General features: G+C 37.1%; 1 pseudogene; it reads right to left on the reverse strand.

Moving 5' to 3' along the window:
• Positions 1–5,157: 5,157 nt before the first annotated feature.
• On the reverse strand, positions 5,158–6,490 carry LOC106417138 (annotated as a pseudogene).
• Positions 6,491–6,832: the final 342 nt, after the last annotated feature.

A 6,832-nucleotide genomic window follows, 5' to 3' on the forward strand; every position in this document is an offset into this window, starting at 1 on the left:
ATATTCAACTGTTTGGGAAATTGTATCCAGAGGTTCCTAAGATATTCAGATCATATACTTTGATGATTATCAATATTGTTCTCGAGAACTTGGTGTACTTTCAGCTCAATACCCTCTAGTACTTTTATTATCCAGTGGACCATATAAATATGCAGTCACTATATCAACTTGCTGCACGTCTAATTTTCTCTCTTATATAGCCAGACTTATGAGAAATCTAAAAGTAGTTGCATCCACCACATGGGAGTATGTCTCCTCATAATCTATTACTGGTCTTTGTGAGAATCCTTGTGCAACATCAGCTTTATATCTCACGATTTCTATTCCTCACAAGACCCATTTATATCCACTGGTTTTAACATCATATGGCGTCTTAATCATATGGCCAAATACGCCTTTCTTCCTTAAACTATTTAAACCCACGTTTCCATTCAATCCAATATGTTCTACGAGTGCGCACTCTTATATTAACGTGGGTTCATGATCCTCGCTTATATTCATAAATTCAAGTGCTACATTGTATGCAAATAAATCATCTTATGTCGACATTCCTTATTGGTTCCATTATGTTCCAGACATGATATAATCGATTGAGATTCATTATTATCAGGACCTTTAATACTTTGCAGCTTGGCGTCCCAAGCTACATTGTTTGGTACCTGTACCTTAGAGTCGGCCGGCCTTATCTCCATGTCTGGGATGGTTTCCTTAGTAACCTCGGATTTGGATTTTGATTATCATTCTCTGCACCTTTCTTTTGTTTCCGAGGATTCTTATCTTTTGGAACCTATTTGGTCTACCACGTTTCATACGTTGTCTAGACTCTGTAGCAACTTGACTGTGTCTCTTCTTGGACATCAAATTCGTTAGTGCTTTACAAGCTGGTTTATATATGACTTAGTCATTCTTTTTAGGGTCAGCAAATGTGTCTGACATTTGATTAGCTAGCATTGTAAATGTATAATCTTTGGACGTCTATTTCACATTCTTTAGTCCGAGGATCTTTCCAAGACATTGATGGTTGATTCCATTCTATTTCTTTTACCAGCTTTATTATTATTTTTTTCTCCTCCTGGTCTTAAAATAATCTGTGTACCTGGCCTCAAATATAATCACCCATAGTTGGCTTTAAGTACTTTATTATTGTGGGAGAATCATATCCAATATATATCCCCATTCTCCTTTTGAGGTCCCATCTTAGTTCTCTGTGGTGGAGCAATTAGTGCATAGACATCACATTCAAATGTCTTATGATGGGGTATGTCTGGCTCTTGACCCGTTAATAATTGTGATAAGGGATATCTATGCTCACTAAATGACCTGATGCGTATTAACTTAGGTGCATGTAAATTTCGTGTGGCCCAAGCTGTGAATGGGAGTTCTGACCTCATAAGTTATGGTATATCAATCAGCTATTTGCGTTTTAAAATATTTCGGCCAAACCGTTTTTGGTATGGACATGTATCACAGAATTGTCCACACTTACCCCCATGGACATATCATAATCATTTAAACGCTTGGGACATGTATTCACCAGTATTATCTAGACATATAGTCTTTATTTATGAAAAAGGGGCTCGTAGCCGTTTTACTGGTGATGGCCTAATGAGTTTCCCTTGTGTACATGCTACACACGTGAGATTCTTTGGGATAACTCTTCTTATCTTTTAATGTGTGCCTTTTGAATATCAATTTTTGCATCATGTTTGGACCAGGATGGCCAATCCGGTCGTGCCATAAAGTGTATATTTTCGCAGGTTTTTAGCCTCTATCATACTGATCTATGCATAGTCTAGGTCAGTAGAGAATGCATGTATAGTCTTTAGGACTTATTATGGCCTTGGGCGATTTTATACATATATCTGAAGGAACTCTTTGTTTCCTTCGCCCATTGTTTCAATATGGAAACCATTCATTCTTATATCTTTAAAACTCAATAGGCTGCTCTTGCTCTTAGAGTTGGGTGAATATAAGGCATCACTGATTTCTAGATGCATACCCTTAGGCAATAATATATTAGCCTAGCCATAGTCTTCTTTCAGACTGGTGATACCTGCTTTAGTACTTATATTGGCGTTTTTCAGTGTACTCATATAGAAAAATCATTCATTCATTTAATCTAAGCAGACAATGTAATAGAAATAAATTCAAGGAGATACAAACCAGAGAAAGCATACAAGCAAAGCAATCACACAAGTTTGATGTCGAAATCAGATTATCAACTTGATTCTTTAGGCAATCATAAGTCTCATATTCCATAAGATCATCTTGATCATGTTCGAAATTATTTTGACCATCTTTATAGACCAAGTGGGTTTCAGGATTCTTCCCTTTCAGACTCTCTTTGATAGAGGTCACAAAAATGTTTGGGAGTCCTTCATATCTTAGCCCAATGATTCCCTATTCCACATCTATGGCATATTGATTTGGTCGAGCTTTGTGGTTTAAAAGATATACCACGGCCACTGCCTTGACCATGGCTCAAATTGGGTTGATATCCATAGCCTCTGCCATAGTGATTCCCACGGCCAAATGTGTTATAGTGGCCATGGCCAAGTCCTTTCCACCCTCCACGGCTATGACCGTGTGGTCTATCATTCTGGACGTGGTTACCTTTTTTTTTCTTCTGCGGCCTTATTGGTATCAGGTAATGGGGTTAATCCAGGAGGTCTCAATTCACTGTTTCTCATCAGTAATCCATTATTTTGCCCAGCTAGCAATAGACTCATCCACAGACTTATAATCCTGGATTCTGGGATTCCTCCAATCAAATAGGGCATTTGGTAATAATACCGTTCTTTGGTGATCATATCTCGATTTTTTAACTCTGTCCAATGGTCTAGAAGATTCTCTATAGTCAGATATTGATCTTTGAGACTCTTAATAAGATGATGGCTAATAATTAATATTGCCCTGTATCAGTTTTTCTCATTGGCATTATTGTCTTCTATGATACATTCACCAAGTCTTTTTGACTTTAGGATAATCTTTGTATCCAATGTCCACCGTAAATAATTATCTCCAGAGAGATTTAGGGCAGCAAAATCCAGGTTGATTTTCGACATCTCAAATCATATATCACTCAATATTTAGGTATAATTTTCATGCGGCCTTACTCTTAAAAACAATCAATTCGGATTTCAATCTTGTGAGGACAATTAGACTATCAATCTTAAAGGCATTTAATCAATCAGTCAATTTCTAGCAAGTCTCAGCAATACTATTTCTATGTGCTCATAATATTATGGTTTATCAAGACTAGCAAAAACGAGTTCAATTAATCATGCAATTAGGGTTTAACAATCAATGGATTTTATCAAGACTAGTAAAAAGATTTATTAATCACTCAATCAGTTTCAAGGCTGATTTTAGCAATATTAGAATATAGATTTCAAGCATGAATTTCAATGAATCAGTTTCAATGTTGATTTTAGCAATAATATAATATAGATTTCAAGCATGAATTTCAATAAATCAGTTTCAAGGTTGATTGGTATTTAGCATAAACCATGTGTAAAATTTATCTAGTATCTGAATTTATCAAACCTCAAAAACATATAATCATATCAATCAATTTAATCGAACTTAGCATACAATCTTAAACCTCAAGACATTAGATTTTATCATGAATCTATCAACCTAGCATTCAGATTCTCAATTCTCAAAGACATCCAAATCAGATCAATATAACCTATCATACAGATTATTTAGGGTTTCTATTTAAAACATATCAGATTACAAAACTATCAATCCTAGCAGATGATATTAAACCTCAAGAATCATGCAATCAGATCATTCGGATTTTAAACAAGTAAACCTCAATCAATCTATCAACCTATCGGATTATATAAGCAAAGCAAGCTAGCAACTTATCGGATTCAATCAATGTTTTAACAGGCTGGTCGGTTTAAACCATTTTAAATCAGATGAACAATTTACCAAGCAGGATGAGAAAATAAATCTATCAATTTGACGGTCAAACAATTCTAGCAACATAACATCAGATTCAATCAGATTTAAAACCTCAATGATCAAAACCGAAAACAGTTTTGATTTCAAAATATTAGATTAGGGTTTTAATATGTGATTTGATAATTATAGTATAATTAATTCTGATACTTATATTATTTAGGGTTTATAGATATAAGGTTAGGGTGTATCGGATTTTAACTTGTAAAACCCGATTTGGGGTTTTAATCAGGTAGGAACATGATTTAGGGTTTGGGGTATCGAACTTTTAGAGCTTCGATTTACTCAATTAAGGTTTTTGATCTATTACCCTATGGTTTTGATTCATAAAGATTAGGGTTTTAGGGTTTCATTCTTTATCAATCAATCCATGTTCGATTATGGGTTCTTAGGTTTTGAATTACCTTTTATCCTTAAATGATTGTTGAATCGGACCACCAAAGGAGTTGAGCCGCGAGCTGGACACAAACGGGACGCGAGCTGGAATGGATCGAGTCGCTTTTATCGGGTCGCGGACGTCCTTTGTTACTTGATCGGGAACGCCTTGATCGTCGGACGCGAGCTGTCTGATGCTGTCGCGAACGAGGAAGAGGTCGCGTGCTGGAGCTGCTCTCGGGTCGCGAACGTCTGAGCTAGGATCAGGAACGCCTTGGGCTGAAGCTGATCGGGGACGCGAGCTGGAACAGATGCGGGAACAAGAGACGCAATCGGGGTTTAGGGTTCGTCGGATCGCCGGCTAGGGTTAGAGTTTTAGGGTTTTTTGATTTGGGTATTAGCTTAGGAATTTAGAGTTTTGTGCTGATAACTTGTTATAAAAGTAATGGAAAAGTCTATCTTTATTCATAACATAGAGGTTCTTTATATAGGAGATTACACCATCATAAATAAATGAAAAGATTACAAATCATAATTTCTTGGTTATGAGTCATCCACAATCTGGTTCATAACAAGAATATCATAGTACCAACATTAATAACTTATAGAATTTTTACTGTACAACTTTTACCGAAACTCTCCTTCAAACTTTACCTAAAATTATTTTACATAAAAAGTTCTCGATGTTTTTTTTAGTGGCAAGTATTTTTTTTGAATCAAATATTAGATTTAGAACTTGCAGTAAATTGACTCCAACCCTTTTTGTCTATATGGTAGTGGTGACTTAGAATCTTGAAGGTAGTTCTGAGACCAAACCTCGCCAATTCGTAATAATAGCCTTTAGACTTAACCTTTATGTGTGCTCAATTTAAAACAACAACATAACACAACCTTATTGAAATGCCAAACCCGAACCACGCATGAAAGTTCCAAGTCAAGAACATAACATAGAACTTCATTTGCTGAAATTTAATGTGTAGAGAAACAGAGCATATCACAACTTTATTGGAATATCAAACCCGAACCTCGCAGTCTAGACTCAACAATCTCGTCTATAGTTTTCGCCATTTGAAGAGTGAGATGATTCTTCCAGTCACCAATTTCACCTTTCCTGAAAAACACATTAGTATCTACACCAACTCTTATTGTCCCATTCTTATTAATCTCCTAACTGCTCAAATTACGCAAACTACACAAGTTCACGATCTCCTCCACCGATCCACTCTCTTCTTCCTCCTTGGTGAATGGACAGTTCAAGAACTCAGCTTGTCTCTGGACTTGAAGACGAAGGTCCTCAATGATCTCTTCATACTTCATAAATAGGACATGCTCCTTATCTTCTAAGCTCCCTTTCCAGTAGCTCAATACGTGCTCCCAATAGGGTCCGTATAAGTGAACTCCTCTACAGTAAGCATCAAACATGAGCTCAAAACTTGCTTGATCCATCTCCATTCGATGCAACTTGTTCCTATAATGCCAAGCGGAGACAAACGTGTCTGTGATACCTCTACACACGTACACGATTTTGCAAGGCGAGGAAGAAGAAGAAGACTTTGTGGTGGCTTCAAGCAATGTCTTCAAGTGCATGTGTGTAGAAAAGATCATAGGAGAAGGAAACTTTGTGAGATCAGGAGTTTGGCTACCAGCGTATAGCTCAATCTCAAGAAATGGGACAAGGTCATGAGGGTTTTGTGAGAACAAAGGATGTGTTTCGGGATTTTCGTGGTATTTTTCTCTATGTAAAACGGAAAAGACTATAGATTTGAGCCAAGTTGTACCACCTTTGGGCAAAGAAGCAAGGTTTATGTCCTTCTTTCGTGGCTGGAAATGCTCTTGGACGTCAAGAACGGCTTGGAGTGTGTTGGGATAGTACCAACAACCTTTGTAGTTGTAGAGACTGTAACCCATAAAATCTTTGTCTGAGGGAAGAGAAGATATCAAGTTCTTCGTTTCTTGGCTAACGTTGTCGTCTTTCATGTAGTTTGGAAGGTGAGGTTCTTGAGAAGCCTCCATTGTGGGTCACAAACGTGAAACCATATCTGGTGATGAAAAAGATAACCGAAACAATTGTAATCGGTAACAAATCACCACCCGAACATATAGCCGAAGCGATAATCTTCCTGAAGAAGCATTTAGATGAAAATCTAACGCATGACTATGCAAGCGTCGAAGACCCAGCTGAACTGTGGCAAACCTTAAAAGAAAGGTTCGATAACAGAGACAAATCAACCTCCCTCACGCTCTAGAAGAGTGGAAAAACTGAGATTCCAAGATTTTCAAAAGGTTGAAGATTACAATTCCGCTGTCCTGAGGATAGTCGCACTCCTGAAGTATTGTGGTAATCATGTCTCTGAGGCAGAAATGATGAATAAAACATACAACAATTTCCACAAACAACTTCACTTCTTGCCCGAAATTTACAGAAAATGCGGGTACACGAGATTTTCTGAATTGATGGTTGCGCTCATGTTGGATGAAAAGAACAATG

The sequence above is a fragment of the Brassica napus genome, chromosome C9 (assembly GCF_020379485.1).
Source record: "Brassica napus cultivar Da-Ae chromosome C9, Da-Ae, whole genome shotgun sequence".
Lineage (NCBI taxonomy): Eukaryota > Viridiplantae > Streptophyta > Magnoliopsida > Brassicales > Brassicaceae > Brassica > Brassica napus.